This window comes from Tursiops truncatus, chromosome 14, assembly GCF_011762595.2.
Source record: "Tursiops truncatus isolate mTurTru1 chromosome 14, mTurTru1.mat.Y, whole genome shotgun sequence".
In the NCBI taxonomy this organism is placed as follows: Eukaryota; Metazoa; Chordata; class Mammalia; order Artiodactyla; family Delphinidae; genus Tursiops; species Tursiops truncatus.
This window is the reverse complement of record NC_047047.1, coordinates 46,631,662-46,650,428: the sequence shown is the minus strand read 5'-3', so window position 1 is coordinate 46,650,428 and position 18,767 is coordinate 46,631,662.

Below are 18,767 nucleotides of genomic sequence, written 5' to 3'. Positions count from 1 at the left end.
GCTGGAGAAGTAAGATATAAGCAGAACTACTACAATATAAGGTGATCTTATATTCAGTAAAGTAGAGGGAAATGAATGAGGAGATTTTTGAAATTTCTTTTGGATTATCATGGTTGTATTGATACACTGTATTGATTATTATATTCTCGGTGTGTCAAGGCTTCAAGTAAGGCAAAAGATGGGAAAATGCCATGACATTCCTACAAACACACACACACACACACACACACACACACACACACACACACACACACAACCACCTCAAAGTATTCTCTGGACATTTCCAAGAAAAAGTATTAACTGGTGTAAAGGAGAAAAGGTAATTTCCTAGACAGGTAAATTGTTATTGTAATTTTTTTTGTGTGTGTGTGTGGTACGCGGGCCTCTCACGTCGTGGCCTCTCCCGTTGCAGAGCACAGGCTCCAGACACGCAGGTCCAGCGGCCACGGCTCACGGGCCCAGCCACTCCGTGGCATGTGGGATCTTCCCGGATTGGGGCACAAACCCATATCCCCTGCATCGGCAGGCGGACTCTCAACCACTGTGCCACCAGGGAAGCCCTGTTATTGTAATTTTGTAGAATAACAATAATAACAATAATTTAATGAATATTTTAAAGGCTATATTAAAATATTCATAAAATTTGGCCCAGAAATCCTAGTTCTAAATATTTGAACTTAAAAATAATCAAAAACCCCATAAAACTTCTGAAAGATTCACATACAAATTATTCTTCACATAATGTTATTTGTAACAATAGAATTATGTCAACAATGTAATTTTCTAACAAGAGAAAATTGATTAATTAAATGGTATACTAGCAGTTATTAAAAACTATGGTTTTTATACTTATTTAGTGGCGTGGTTAAATATATCACAAGATAGTAAATAAACAAAGCAGATTAAAAGCAAAAATAAAATTTAAGTTTTGCTACCTGAGGGAAATAAATAAAAATATTTACAGTTATTTTGGAGATCAATCCTTTGTCAGCTGCTTCGTTTGCAAATATTTTCTCCCATTCTGAGGGTTGTCTTTTCATCTTGTTTATGGTTTCCTTTGCTGTGCAAAAGCATTTGTTTCATTAGGTCCCATTTGTTTATTTTTGTTTTTATTTCCCTTTCTCTAGGAGGTGGGTCAAAAAGGATCTTGCTGTGATTTATGTCATAGAGTGTTCTGCCTACGTTTTCCTCTAAGAGTTTTATAGTGTCTGGCCTTACATTTAGGTCTTTAATCCTTGAGTTTATTTTTGTGTATGGTGTTAGGAAGTGTTCTAATTTCATTCATTTATATGTAGCTGTCCAGTTTTCCCAGCACCACTTATTGAAGAGGCTTTCTTCCATTGTATATTCTTGCCTCCTTTATCAAAGATAAGGTTACCATATGTGCATGGGGTTATCTCTGGGCTTTCTATCCTGTTCCATTGATCTATATTTCTGGTTTTGTGCCAGTACCATACTGTCTTGATTACCGTAGTTTTGTAGTATAGTCTGAAGTCAGGGAGTCTGATTCCTCCAGCTCCACTTTTCTTACTCAAGATTGTTTTGGCTATTCGGGGTCTTTTGTGTTTCCATACAAATTGTGATTTTTTTTGTTCTAGTTCTGTGAAAAATGTCATTAGTAGTTTGATAGGGATTGCATTGATTGTGTAGATTGCTTTGGGTAGTATAGTCATTTTCACAATGTTGAGTCTTCCAATCCAAGAACATGGTATAGCTCTCCATCTGTTTGTATCTTTAATTTCTTTCATCAGTGTCTTATACTTTTCTGCATACAGGCCTTTTGCCTCCTTAGGTAGGTTTATCCCTAGGTATTTTATTCTTTTTGTTGCAATGGTAAATGGGAGTGTTTCCTTAATTTCTCTTTCAGATTTTTCATTAGTGTATAGGAATGCAAGAGATTTCTGTGCATTAATGTTGTATCCTGCTACTTTACCAAATTCATTGCTTAGCTCTAGTAGTTTTCTGGTAGCATCTTTAGGATTCTCTATGTATAGTATCATGTCATCTGCATACAGTGATAGTTTTACTTCTTCTTTTCTGATTTGGATTCCTTTTATTTCTTTCTCTTCTCTGATTGCTGTGGCTAACATATACAAGCAGCTCATGCAGCTCAATATCAAAAAAACAAACAACCCAATCCAATAATGGGTGGAACACTTAAATAGACATTTCTCCAAAGAAGACATACAGATTGCCAACAAACACATGAAAGGATGCTCAGCATCACTAATCATTAGAGAAGTGCAAATCAAAACCACAATGAGGTATCACCTCACACCAGTCAGAATGGCCATCATCAAAAATTCTACAAACCGTAAATGCTGGAGAGGATGTGGAGAAAAGGGAACTCTCTTGCACTGTTGGTGGGAATGTAAATTGATACAGCCACTATGGAGAACAGTATGAAGGTTCCTTAAAAAAGTAAAAATAGAACTACCACATGACCCAGCAATTCCACTACTGGGCATATACCCTGAGACAACCATAATTCAAAGAGTCATGTACCATAATGTTAATTGCAGCACTATTTACAATAGCCAGGACATGGAAGCAACCTAAGTGTCCATCAACAGATGAATGGATAAAGAAGATGTGGCACATACATACAATGGAGTAGTACTCAGCCATAAAAAGAAATGAAATTGAGTTATTTCTAGTGAGGTGGATGGACCTAGAATCTGTCATACAGAGTGAAGTAAGTCAGAAAGAGAAAAACAAATACTGTATTTTAACACATATATATGGAATCTAAAAAATAAAATGGTGCTGATGAACCTAGGGGCAGGACAGGAATAAAGATGCAGATGTAGAGAATGGACTTGAAGGCATGGGGAGGGAGAAGGGTAAGCTGGGACGAAGTGAGAGAGTAGCAGTGACATATATACACTACCAAATGTGAAGTAGATAGCTAATGGGAAGGAGCTGCATAGCACAGGGAGATCAGCTCAGTGCTTTGTGACCACATAGAGGGGTGGGATAGGGAGGGTGGGAGGGAGGTGCAACAGGGAGGGGATATGGGGATATATGTATACATATAGCTGATTCACTTTGTTATAAAGCAGAAACTAACACAACATTGTAAAGCAATTATACTCCAATAAAGATGTTAAAAAAATTTTACAGTTATATCTGGTATCAAGGTTATGGATGATTTTAATTTTCTTTATAATTTTCTGTATTATCTAAATATATCTTCCAAGCTTATTCCTTGAATTTCTGTGACATTTATAATAAAACTGATACTATTTAAAAACAAAGTAAGCACACAAAATGCAATGTAGGAACCTAAAAACTTGGCTAGAAGCTCTTACTTGGTATTCTGCCTGCATAGTCTAGCTTTGAATGCTGCCGAGAAGGAAGAAAATCAAGCCACAAGGTCAACACACAACAGTGCTCAAGTCTCCAAAGGCTCAGCTTGGATGAGCCCCAAAATATTCAGCCATGCTATTGAAAATTAACCTGTACAATCTGAAACTCTGAGGTTTATAATATTAAAGATAAAATTTGTCTGCCTAGAAGAGATAATAGTAGGAAGAACAGTTCAACTCTGAATCAAAATTTCTCTTAGGTTTTAAAATTTATTTTAGTCATTATTCCTAAGGCTGAATGAAATGATAAATTTAAATCTGCATTAAAGTATAAGCTTGAATGTGTTTTATCTAAAACATATTTCCATTAGACCCAATGTTTTTATTTTTAATTACATAATGGAAATGGCGTCAATGTTTTGTTTGTTTTATCCCTCTTGATCTAATTTACAGGTGCATAAACATACCTTGCCAAACATATACATGCACACATATAAACACATGGACAAAAAAAAAAAAGTCAAACAACACACAGGAGACTAGGGAATAAAATTTTGATGCATATCCCATATATTTCAAGTACTTCTCTGTATATACGTACACACACAGTTACAGCATTTCAAAACTATTATAAATATTTTCATCTATTTCCCTAAGATAACAAGACAAATCAAACTAATATACTGTTTACTTTAAATCTGCACTTAAAAAACGCTGTTCTCCAAATTGTTTTAATTAAATATAAGAAAAAAATTTCCTTGTCAGTAAAACTAAATCTTTGTCACCAATACCAACTGCTGCGTAATTTTATTATATGGCTAAACTGTAATTTGTTTAACCTTTCTTCTAATAATGTACATTTAGGTTATCTATTACATGAGTCACTAAATAAAGTATGTTTCTAAAAGGAACACAGAATAATTACCTTAAGAATTATTACGAATAAACTCAAAATGGATTAAAGAGCTAAATGTAAGACCGGATACTATAAAACTCCTAGGGGAAAACATAGGTGAAATACTCTTTTGACAAAAATTGCAGCAATATTTTTTTGGATCCACCTCCTAGAATAAAATAAAACAAAAACAAACAAATGGGACCTAATTAAAACAAAACAAAAATTAAAATAAATTAAATAAATTAAATAAATTAAATAAAAATAAATTCAATTAAAATAAAAACAAAAACAAACAAATGGGACCTAATTAAACTTAAATGCTTTTTCACAGCAAAGGAAACCACCAGTAAAATGAAAAGACAACCCACAGAATGGGAGAAAATATTTGCAAATGATACAACTGACAAGGAATTAATCTCCAAAAGATATAAACAGATCATGTGGTTCTACGTCAACAAAACAAACACCCAATCAAAAAGTGTGCAGGAGATCTAAATAGACATTTCTCCATAGAAGACACATGGGTGGCTAAAAGGCACATGAAAAGATGCTCAACATCACTAATTATTAGAGACTGCAAATCAAAACAATGAGATATCATCTCACAACAGTCAGAATGGCCATCATCAAAAAGTCTAAAAACAATACATGCTGGAGAGGGGGCAGAGAAAAGGGAACTCTCCTACACTGTTGGTGAGAATATAAATTGATACAGCCTCTATGGAGAACAGTATGTAAGTTCCTTAAAAAACTAAAAATAGAGCTACACATGATCCTGCAATCCCACTCCTGGGCATATATCAGGAGAAAAGTGTAATTAGAAAAGATACATGCACCCCAATGTTCATTGCATCACTATTTACAATACCCAAGACATGGAAGCAACCTAAATGTCCATTGACAGAGGAATGGATGCGATGTGTTACATATATACAATGGAATATTACTCAGCCATAAAAAAGAATGAAATAATGCCATTTGCAGCAACATTGGTGGGCCTAGAGATTATCATACTAAGTGAAGTAAGTCAGACAAAAAGAAATATCATATGATATCACATATGTGAAATCTAAAAAAAATGATACAAATGAAATGAACAGAAACAGACTCATTGACATAGGAAACCAATTTATGGTTACCAAAGGGGAAAGAGAGGTGGGGGAGGGATAAATTAGGAGGTTGGGATTAAGATATACACACTACTATATATAAAATAGATAATCTATAAGGACCTACTGTATAACACAGGGAATTCTACTGAATACTCTGTAATAACCTATATGGCAAAAGGATCTGAAAAAGAATAGATATATGTATATGTATAACTGAATCACTTTGCTGTACACCTAAAACTAACACAACATTGTAAATCAACTATACTTCAATATAAAATACAAATTAAAAAAAAAGAATTATTATGAAGATTGTTTACACAATGTATACCAATAAAAATTGGCACCATATCAGACAGATAATGGCTGAAACACAAATCTTTAAAAGTAGAAATATATCCATAATCTATTATAAAGTGAGATATATTGCAAATGATTACCTTAAATACTTTCAAACTAGGACCAATTTAAGCAATAATACAAGTGATACATGTAGAAAATCCAAAAGGCTGAAACTAAAATACATATAAAATTGAAGAACTAGTTCATAGGAGACAGATTAAGCCCGAGGGTATAGTATCAGGAGATAAAATGAAGTTCAATAGGGGAATTACACAGAGCAATATAATGGCTCTGAAGTACAATGGTTCTAAAACATCTGTGGCTGATCAAAGTCACCCCAGCTACTCAATTTCTGGCTTATACGGAGTAACAGAGAACAGATTTTCCCTCCCACCTGAAACAAATGTTTGTCAAAAATTATTAACCAGTGGTTTGTAATAAAAGGCATATCAGCCAATGAAGGACAGTGGTTGCTGAGAGACAGGAAAAAATGACTTAAGTTCTATGATTGTGCCAGCTTAATGCCTCCAAGGACAATATACAATTTAAAAGTGTGGTATGAGATTTTTAACACATGTTAAAGAAGCTACATAAATAACAATGATTTATAGTAAATCAGATATTCAAGGAGATAACACAGAATCATAAAATATATTCAGTTCATTCCAAAGAATACAGATAACAAAGAAAAAGTGAAAAATTAACAGATGAGACAAATAGAAAACAAATACAAGAAGACAGTTTAAACCTAACTATATCAATAAATAAATTAAATGTTTGGAGTAAAAGACACATATTTGGACTGAAAGATAAAGATTCTTACACTTGATTTTAAAAAGACTCAATTCTAAGTTGACTATAAGAAATGTACTTTAAACACAAGGATGCAAATCTACTAAAAGGAAAAGGATGGAAAAAGATAGTCCATGCTAACATCAATGAAAAGAAAGAGTGCTACAATAATATGAGAAAAAAATACATTTTAGAGTAAAGAATATTAATGGGGATTAAATAAGATCATTTCACAATGATAAAAGGGTCAAGTTATTGAGTACAAAAATCCCTAAATGTTTATGTACCTAATAATGTACCTAATAACAGAGTTTCAAAATTCATGAACTAAAAATAAAACTCTTAGGAGAAATAAACAAATCCACAATTACAGTGAAAGATTTAAATACTCCTCTTTCAATAACTGCTCGAACAATAAACAGAACAGTAGTAAGCATTAAGAAAATGTGAACACCATCATCATGCAATTTGACCTAATTTATATTCATAGAACATTTCCCCCAAGAATGACAGTGGACACAAAAACCTTCACAAAATAGACCATATTTGGAGCCACAGTACAAGTCTCAATAAATATTTAAAGGGGCTTAAGTTATACAAAGTGTATTCTCTGATCACAGTGGATTTAAATTATAAATGAGTAATAGAAAGATCTCTGGAAAAAAACCAAGTTACAAGGGTTACATTGCACTCATACATTAGAAGACTCAGTACTATCCTGTTAAGCTGTTAGTTCTCCCCTCACTGATTTATAGATTGCAAAAAATCACAATTAAATCCCAGTAGGCTTTAAAAAAAAAAAAAGGAACTGATCAACTGATTCTAAAATTCCTATAGAAGTGCAAAAGATCCAGAATATCCAAAACAATTTAAAAAAACAATGAAGTTGGAGGACTAACACTGTTGATATCAAAACTTATTATAAACCTCCAATAATAGAAATGGTATGGAATTGAGGTCAAGGAAGACAAATAGATGGATAAAACAGAATAGAGTCCAGAAACAGACTCACATATTTATAAAAAAACAGTTTTGGCAAAGATGCAAAGACAAATCAGTGAAGAAATTATATACTTTTGAACAATTCTGGGAAAGCTGGACATTCATATGCAAGAAAAATCTTTCATCCATATATCATACCATACAAAAATTAAATCATAATGGATCAAAGATCTTCAAATATAAAACTTCTGGAAAACAAAACAAAACATACTGGACAACCTTTGTCACCTTGGAATAGGCAAGGATTTCTTATATAAAAAACCGAAAGCATAATCATAAAAGAAAAAAGATGAATTGGACTTCATCAAAATTAAAATCTCCTGCTCTATAAAAAGACACTTAAGAAGATGAAGGGGCAGTGAGAAAATATTTGCAAATCATATATCTGATAAACGATTCATATATAGAACTCTCAAAAGACAACAATAAAAATATTAAAAATGGGCAAAAGATTTAACAGGAAATTTAACAAAGAAAATATTGGGATATCAAGTGAGCTCATGAAAAGATGGACTCAGGTCCATTACTCATTAGGGGAACACAAATTAAAACCAAAATTAGATATGATCACAAACCAATTAGAATGACTAAAATTTTAAAAGTCTAAATACCAAGTGTTAACAAGAATATGGAAAAGCTGGAACTCTCAAGCCCTTCTGGTGGGAATGTATAACGGTATAACTAATTTGGAAATCATCTTGGCAGTGTCTTAAAAATTTAAACATAATCTACCATGTGATCTAGTCATTCTACTTTGGAGTATTTTCCCAAGAGAAATGAAATCATTGTACATACAAAGACTTGTACAGAAATGTTCATAGTTTTTTTGTGATAGCCAAAAACTGGAAAGAACCCAAATGTCTATTAACAGATGAACAGATAAAGAAACTGTGATCCATCCATGTAATGGAAATCTACTCAGAAATAAAAGAGAATAAACTATTAATATATACAAAATAATTATGATCTATGCAAGTTGCATGGCTAAAAATGTGCATACTTCATGATTCTATTTATAAGCAATTCAGGAAATACAAACTAATAGGTAGTGAAAGAAAGCAAATCAAGGTTACTTAAATGAAGTCTATAGTTAATAGAGCAAATTTAACTCTGGCAATCCAGTGATTCAACAGTCTTCTTTCTGTTAAGACTTAAAGTGCAAAGCTCAGACTAAATCAATCAAGTCAGTTCATATTTTCTAATTCCTGAAACCCTCTGGATTCCAACTCAAATGTAAACTAGTATCATCTGAATATATAACAGGGAATTATTTGGTAGTCATAGATATTGTACACTCTCTAGGGATTTAAATAAAAAATAACACCCATCAGATGTGAGGCTGGAAACTGCTTGATTTATGTTAATACTGATGTGCACTTCGTGTTTTAGAAAAGGATTTTATTGCTATCTAAAAGCAGCACTACATTAAACCCATAAATTAGCTTCTGTTCTGTTGGAGTCTAATTATCTTTATGTAGGGCAATAGTCCAGCAAGCCTGGGGCAAAATTTTACCTTTTTAAATGGAGACTTGAATAGGGAAAATGATAGACTGCTAAGCTAAACACTATTTATTGCAGAGTCTACGTGGTACTGTGGTGAGGAGGTATGGACACCACAAAGGCATGTGCTGCCAGCTCAATGGTAGACAGGAAGGTCCAAGTTTTCCTTGACATTTGGTGAGGCTTTCATCTTTCTTAGAATGTATTCCAGATTAATTCTTATTTCTTGATTTTTAAAAATTTCCTTTTGATTACTCATTTCTAACTCAAAAACATATTCTAGTTGTCACCTCTTTACAGGCTTTCATAAAGATCAAGTCTCCATCTTTTCTGGACATATCATGAAATCATTAATTTAATAATTTTCATTTCTTTTATCTTTTGCTTTTATGGTCTATCATTGATCCTACGTATTTCTTTAAAGACCCAATGGCAGTGACCAGGCAAGTATGGAGCATATATGCTTGTAAAATGTCCATACAGAAATAAACCTGGCTAAAAATAATACTAAAAGGAATATTTTTTACCTGATAAAACTAGTCTAGATAATTTGAAGTATTTGAGGTATGGTTAGTAATATATAAAACTGACTAGAGGGCTTCTTCCTAAGATTCTGTGATAAAGAAGAATTAATAGAAAATGATTAAAAGTAGATTATGGAATTGATTATATAAAATTAGTTGCTATTAGACTTAATAGCAATATAGTGAGATAAGATACAAGTTTGAAGACCCTTTGCAGGAATGAGTTTTGTGCATTCTAGAAATGAAAGAAGACCACGAGGTTGGTGAGTTAAAGTGTTGAAGAAGAGGAGGGCTATGAGGGTGGGGAGAGGAGAGCAGGAGGGAGTGGCATGAGATGAGCATGTGTTGGGCAAGAAGCAGATACAAGACCATGCATGCTTAGATTTCTCTATTTTTTAATATATGACTATACTGTTTCTCATTGTATGTCCTCCTGAGATATTGCTTGTTATTATCAGCTCTTTTACCAGTGTTTGCAGATGGTGACGGACACACATTAGCATAACCTCAAGAAGGCTATTTAATCTGCATTCACAATAAGCTACAATTCACTTTAAGAAAATAATATTTTTCTTAACCAAATTGTTATAAAAGTTATTTTTCACAACTGCTTCTGTACATTTACCTCAGAAACACCAGGCACCTAAAGAAGAAATAAGGGTTTATTGAATGGGTGGACAAAAATGGGAGGAAAAAGTAACAAATATCTATTTCCTGTATCTTTCTGCTGCTATTCCTTCACACTTGGCCCAGAGACAGAAAACTCTCAAGGGCCTAACTCTACTTTTTCTTAAATGGTCATGTTGACAACACTTTCTTGTGAGCAACGCCTTGGCTTTACTGGTCGTCATTTTACTGCATTGGAGGGGGTCAGAGGACTGTGATTAAGTCTCAGAATGCTTCATGATGAAATAGGTAAAATGTCAGCTGAAATAGCTCTGGTCTATGTCCAGTGTTCAAAGCCAAGACTGTGTGTGTGTACACACATGTGCATGTGTATGGATGAGGGCATGATTCTTGATTCTCATTGGCTGATTTCCAGAGGAAAGTGAGGTTTAATTAATGGGGACTAAAATACTTTACTAATGTAGGGAAGATATTTAATAAGACAGAACGGCTGGCTGGCTGGATTGTGTTGGCTAGTAAAAAATTATCTTTTGAGTCATGATATCAGAGTCAAGCCACTATTAATTTGGCTTGCTTTCCATTTCATAGAGAGAAAAAATTCATAAATAGATGAGAGCCTGTTTCTCTTATAATTTCCAACAGCAAGGTAATGATAAACAAAATTTTAAGATACATGTACTACATCTTGCTTCCTTTAATTTTTTCAGCATAAAACCTGCTGCCAGTTATTACAAGAAAGGAATGACTACTCTTTCTCTTAGCATGGTGCTGAAACCTGTATCCAATTTCTGTGTGTATGTCACATATCTGCCACTAAAATATTTCCACAAACGTACAAAGGGACTTTAGAGTTAAAAAATATTTTATGAAAATACCCTTTAAAAAAATAAAACAAAAAAAAGTAAAATTGATTCTGCATACTCTAAATCCTATTCTATTGCATTTTAAAAACTTAGGACAAAAATAGAAATCCAGTAAGACAGAAATATACAAAGCATCCCTAGAAAATCTCAAGTTTGACCAACATTCATATATGTAGCCTGTACATACATAGCCTGTAATTTTTAGGAAAAATATTTTTTAAATTCAAGAAAAGAAAAACCAACAGAACCTGCATTCTTGTTGTTTGTGTAAGGGTAGGAATGAATTCTTAAATAATTCTACCACTATAGTGGTATAGTCTACTATTATCACCTCTCCTACTCCCACTACTACTGTTAACATTTATTAAAATCTTAATATTTGTCAAGCACTATGGTAAATGCTTGACATATTTACATATTTTGTATTAAGCACTCACAACACCCCTAAAAGGCAGATAATGTTATTACACCTATTTTTTAAATGAGGAAACGGAGACATTCATATTAAGAAAATTATGCAAGAAGTACTATTAGGAAGTTACAAATTGAGGATTTGACTCAAGCATTCTGTCTTGAGAGCCTGCTCTTTAAGTTATCTCACTACAGTTATTCTCAAGAAACGAAAAGTTGAGGAAGTAAATTTACATATACAACACAAGCCAATGAACATAGCTGAAGAAATGGATAAAACTAGTTAGAATATTAAACCACTTACGCCTGCATATTTTACTATTCTTTTGTTTCATGTTACTCATTTTATAAAAATGCAAAAAATCTTCTTTATGGAGTATCAATTACTTAAAAATGATATTTTAACTTTTAACTCATCTAAATGGAAATTTATGTTGGATTGAAAATATCACATTTGCACAAACACTTTTCAATATTAGACAATAGTTCTCTATTTCACCACAAGATAACAATAGTATTTATTAGGTTTAGTTATTTAGCTGCTAAGCAATATCTCTCTGGGATTACAAGCTCCTTATTTTTACTGCTTGTTCCATGAAGTAGTATTTTATTTCATTTAGATTTAATTATTGAAGGATATTTTCACCAAACACAGAAGTCAGCACTGGCAATTAAAAAAAAAAAAATATTTTGTCACATTAAAAAAAAGGTGTTCCACTGTCTTATGGATGCCATAGTTTTGACAAGAAGTCTGTAGTAATTATAATTTTTATTTTCTTGTATATAATACACCATTTTTTTGTGAGAATGCTTTCAAGATTTTTTTTATTAATCTTTCATTTTCAGCAGTTTGACTGTGATGAGTCTAGAAATTTTCATCTTCATATTGACCTATTTTGACTTTTGATGACCTTCTTTAATCCATAAATTTATGTCTTTCATGAAATGTGAGAAGTTTTGGCCATTGTTTCTTCAAACAATTTTTTCTGCCCCCTTCTCACTTTTTCTTCTGGAACTCCAATTACATGCTTTAGACTATTTCATATTGTCCCACAGGTCCCTGAGGTGCTTCTCTCAATCTCTTTCTTTCTCTAATATATGCATAATAATATAACATATAATCATATGTTATTATATATTATAATATGTAGGTATATAACACAATAGTAACTAAAGATATAGATCTTAGTCTATATATTATATTTTATGTAGGCATTACATATTATATGCTATTAGGTATATAACATAATAGTAACTCTAGATATAGATCTTAGTCTTTCCTTTTTTATATTGGATAATTTCTATTGCTTTATCTTCAAGTTCATTAACTCTTGATATGCCTGTCTAGAGTTGTTGTTGTTTTTTTTTTTTTTTCCAAGAGGCTATATTTTTTGGTTCTAGACTTTCCATTTGGAGCTTTTTATAGTTTCTATTTCTCAGCTATTTCCTATCACTTTATTTGTTATAAGCATATATGCCTGTTTAGTTGAACATACCTTTAACAGCTACTTTAAAGGACTCTGGTAATTACAATATTTGGGTTATTTTGAGGTTGACCTTTGAAAATAGGCCACATTTCTAGGTTTTTATTGTTTTTTTTTTTTTTTTTGTGGTACGTGGCCCTCTCACTGTTGTGGCCTCACCTGTTGTGGAGCACAGGCTCCGGACGCGCAGGCTCAGTGGCCATGGCTCATGGGCCCAGCTGCTCTGCGGCATGTGGGATCTTCCCGGACCGGGACACAAACCCGTGTCCCCTGCATTGGCAGGCAGACTCTCAACCACTGCGCCACCAGGGAAGCCCCACATTTCTAGTTTTATTTTGCATAACAAGTGATCTTAGATTACATTTTGGAAACTGAGGAGATTATGCTGTAGATAATATAGATACTGCTTATTTCTCTGAAGAGTATTACTCTTTTGTTTTAGCAAGGCAGTAACATATTTAGAATCAAACTGAAGATCTGTCTTGAGTAGTAGCTCAAATATCAGTCCAATTCTTTTTCTTTTTTCCTTAGCTGGGCTGTTTTGTATCTTCCTTGTGCATGTACTGTTGAAGGGCCAGCCAGAGACTTGGGCATAATTTATAATCTCATCACTTTCCGGTGGCAGTTGTTACCATGAAAGCAAAATGCAGTGATTGACTCTGTCTCTCAGTTCCTCAGGTCAGTAAATGGCTTTGTTTGTTTGTTTTGTTTTTTCAATCTGGGTATTAGCTGTCGTGGCAGTGATGCATCTTCAATATTCTCTCAGGATAACACCATAATAGGGAAAAATCTCAATTAATGCTAGTTTCTCCTTCCAAGGTTCAATTCTCCAAAATCTACTTGCTTTTCGTTCATTCTTTAGAGCCCAAACTTTCATAGGGTATCTAATCAACAAAATATTTCAGAATTTGGTAAACACATCATAGTTGTTTTAATTACCACTGAAGATATCATAAGTAGGGATTATCGTCCTCTCCTAGTTTTTGTGGTTGTATAATGCGCATTTTATATTTTCTGTTGCATGACTGGCTTACAATACCTTATGTAATTATTACAAATATTGTGTATATTGGGTTATAGTTGGAAAAGAGTTTGGTATCTTTCACAAACAATATATAAACCTCCAAGATCCCCTTCCTGAGTTAAGACCAGAACCTATAATTTACATAGAGTTAATATAATTTATTTCAACAAGCATGGCCTTACATATATTCACATGAAACCTACTTTAAAGTAATCATAACTGAGATTAATGTTGTCATGACATCAATTTAGAACAATTTAAAAAATACTATTACCTGATAAATTATACCATATAGTTAACTAGTGTTCTGGCTAGTAAAATAATGATGGCCAAAGCTTCACCAAAAGGAATAAAAGGATTTGGGGGAGTCTATTATTTTCAAAAAGTTCTTTTATAATATTCAGAATAACAAATAATGTAAGAGCATATTCATTTACTATTTGCCCATTAGCCACTTGGTAGGAATGATCATACATGTTGGCTGAAACGGTGGTTGCTAATATGATATAACCTCAAGGTAAGGGAACTTCCATTTATTAAATGCTCCTGTCTTTCAGATATTTGCACATATGTTTAAATTACTATTTAGTTTTCATAAAATCCCTGAGAATATGAATAGCTTATTGTAGATAAAGAAACTAGGATCACAGAGATTGAATATCTTAAACACAATCATCTCAAAAATCACCATGTGAGGAATTCATAATCTGGCCTGACAGTTTTCACTATAATTTACAGCCTCTAACCACTCTAAGAAAGGCCTCCATTCCACTAAATACTTTCCCCTTTGTTTCTAATGCTTAAAATTCAGCACATGAAACGTCTAAAAGTTGAAATAATGTCTAAAATACAAGTCTCATCATCAGGAGAGATACTACATTGATTCAAATTCAAATTTAGGGTATTCATATCATATGTCAGGGTCTATCATTTACTCAGTACTGTATTGAACAAGTACTATGTTCATTGCCTGCCACATCCAATTTATTGTAGTAGATTATAGCAGTAGGTTATGATGGAGTCAGGAACATGGTGATAGATGAAGGCAAAAACATAAAGGATTGGGTAACACTGTAGAGCACAAAAACCTTGATAGGGAAGCTTCAGATGGCACATTCATCCTTGCATAAATTTCAGTTTTTGCTAAGAATGAGTCAGTCAGTCTATATCCTAGTTACATCAAGTATGAACCCAAACTCTCGCTTTAGAGTAATGTAAAATCTTTATTCTGAGAGCGATTACTGAGTAACCAACATGCTTTCAATTTTATCAACTGAAACTAGGTTATGATTTTATGGATATTTCTAAGCAGAGAAACCATAACAAAAAAGTTATTAAGTGCTATGCCAGGCAGCTTTGGTAGTATTGATAAGCCTTGTTATTAGAATGACATAATGAAATTTACTTTTAGAAATAACTTAAAGTTGGTGTAAAGTAGGCTATCTCAAAAAAAAATTTTTTTCAGTAGTATATAAAGTTAATGGTCATTTCTAAAATATTGGTTTCAGAAATAAAGCCATAATCACATTCTATTAAGATAAATTCAGAAATCAAAGTTTGGTGGGCTTTTGAAAGTATCCTCTTTTGTAGAACTACTACTGAATACTACCTAACAGGGGTATTTTTCAGTCACCAATCTCCCTCACATAACCCTAATTCCTAAAATATAATTACATAGTGTTAGAATTACCCTGTAGTTATGTCCAATGAGAATAGTATTTTGAGAAACACTAGGAAAAGGTCCAGCAAAAAGAGAGTAGGGATTGGCAGATGGTGATTATAAATGTAATAACACTGTTTAAAGGCAGCAAAATCTTCTCTTTTAGAAATATCATACTGATATGCTTTTATTATTCTCAGACTTCTGACCCCAAACACGACTATTCACTTAGGGAGACTAATGCTACTGCTAATGGTAGAAAAAAAGTAAAAATTAGAAAGAACACTTTCACTTTGATCAGCTTAGGCTTTTATCTCTTTCATTTGTTTGTGTATATATAGAATTGTTAAATATATTTTAGATAATGATTTTAAATGAGAAAATGTACAGGACACATTTGAAATCATCATCTTTTCAACTGAACTTTCATGAGAGGAAATTTATTGAGATAAATTTTCCATCCTGTTAGATTTAATGTCACATTTTAGCTTTGATTTCTGAACCAGATATTATTTTTCCTCCTCATCTAAACAAATATTCTACCTTTTTTTACCTTTTGCAACTTTTCTAATGAGTTCTCATTTTCAGTGTAAATAAAATGTTTCTAAAGAAATAGATTGGTCCAGTAAAAGTCTGAACACTATCAAATAAGCATCTATATTATTTTATTTTCCCAGGATTTTTATGATAAAGTGTTTGTCCCTCTGATTAGAAACTGAATAGCCCTCATTATGGTATTAGAAGATACAATATATCATTTTTATTTTTTTCAAGTGAAAACTGAAAATGCCTATGAAGTTATTGAAAGTAAGAATTGATTTCCTAGAAAACAATTCAGATAGTAGGTTCCCATGTCAATGTGCATGAACTAAACAAAAGCCATATAAGCTGAGCTGGTTTTATACCCATACCTTTTGGATTTCTCTCTTGCCAATTGAACACTGCTATAAATCTAACAGCGGGGATCTAAAAATCCCACAAGTTCTCCGTATCACAGCGGTCCCCAACCTTTTTGGCACCAGGGACCGGTTTTGTGGAAGTCAATTTTTCCACAGACCAAGGGGTGGGGGGATGGTTCAGGTGGTAATGCGAGTGATGGGGAGTGGCAGATGAAGCTTCACTCACTCACCCGCTGCTCATTTCCTGCTGTGTAGCTTGGCTCCTAATGTGGCCCGGGGGTTGGGGACCCTTGCCATATCATGAAACAATAATCAGCATATTGGGAGAGCTAATTTATAGTCTCACCAACAAGTAAATGACATTTACTATACATTCATAATAAAATAAGAGTTGGGATATTTTCATGTATACACATACCAAATATAGGTAGTACACAGGAAGCATACCTCTAGATATAGGGTGAAAAGGCAGCCACCAAACATACATAATTGTGGGGCAAAATATTTTTTGTCCCAATATTTTTTTCTTGTTGTTATTGCTGCTACTACAGTATTTTTTCTTTTCCTTTTAAATTACCAAATGCAGCAAACTCACATTAGGATATACTTAGGAGCATGATATCACATTGATGGTTCTGGGTATTAATAATGCACTTTGAACCTGGGAGGAAAGAGAAACTGCAGGGGAAAAAAATGGCTCAGGACACATTTCACAAGTCACTAAATGTTCGGTAAGAGCACACTGATAGCCTATTTCTCTTTATCTATGTCATCTACATCTGGTACACAAATAGATACATGATATCCTTAGCTATATTTGCTGCCAAAAAAAAGAGACTGTAAAGGAATTGAGTAAACATTCAAAGTGAGAGTCAACTTTGGTGTTATCCATTGGCATTAAATGATATGCTTTTCTCTACAGTTTTTTATTTGGAGGCAAGGATTTTAAGTTCTTATGGCACAAATGAAGTTGTAATTGCTTTCCATTTTAATTAAGAGCCAATATCAAACTTAAGAAGGCTGAGTATCTGTTTAAAGTGTTTATGCCATGGGCAGCTAGAGCCATTGAATAAGGGCAATCAAGGACATTTTTGTGGGGTGTGTTTGGCAAAAATTGGTCAGCATTGAAAGGCTGCTCCATTTCAATAATAATAATTAAAAACACGCAAAAGAATTCCTTTGAAAGTGAACAGCTTCATAGACTACATCCAGTTTTACTGTTCTCATGCTGAACTACTATGACAGGAATTCTTAATAATTTTTGTGTCATACTTCTTATGCAGCCTCGTAAAGTATATATACTATTTCCCAGAAAAATGTATTTAAAAACACAGAATAAAATATATAGGATTTTAATGGAAGCCAATTATATCTAAATATAATTATAAAAAATACTTTTACAAATAGAAATTTGAGATATGGTTATATATGTGTTTCTTTATTGACATTAAAGAATAAGACCTAGCAGCAAGTGTAATAAGTAGTGTAATCTGAAGTAGTGATGAATATACATTACATTTTAAAATATCTGCAACAGCTGTAGTATATGATAATATCTGTGGGGTTTTTTTTTGATAAATTTAATTATTTTATTTATTTTATTTTTGGCTTTGTTGAGTCTTCATTGCTGTGTACAGGCTATGTCCAGTTGCGGTGAGCGGGGGCTATGCTTCATTGTGGTGCGTGGTTCTGTGGTTTTTATTTGTGACCTCGTCATAGAGACTGTAGTTCTACTGAAGTTGGTTGAATTTACTAACAATAGATGGAAAGGATAAATTTCCCCTAGAGATTAATTAATAGAGATATATGTTTTCCTCGATGAAGTTCATGGTCCCCCTAAATACTATCCACACATCTTTAAGGATCATGACAGATTATTACAAGTAACTATATGCCAATAAAATGGACAACCTGGAAGAAATGGACAAATTCTTAAATAAAAACAACTTTCTGAGACTGACCCAGGAAGAAATAGAAAATATAAACAGACTAATTACAAGCTCTGAAATTGAAACTGTGATTAAAAATCTTCCAACAAACAAAAGCACAGGACCAGATGGCTTCACAGGCGAAATCTGTCAAACATTTAGAGAAGTGCTAACACCTATCCTTCTCAAACTCTTCCAAAATATAGCAGAGGGAGGAACACTCCCAAACTCATTCTACAAGGCCACCATCACCCTGATAACCAAAACCAGACAAAGATGTCACAAAAAAAGAAAACAATAGGCCAATATCACTGATGAACACTGATGCAAAAATCCTCAACAAAATACTAGCAAACAGAATCCAACAGCACAAAAAAAGGATCATACACCATG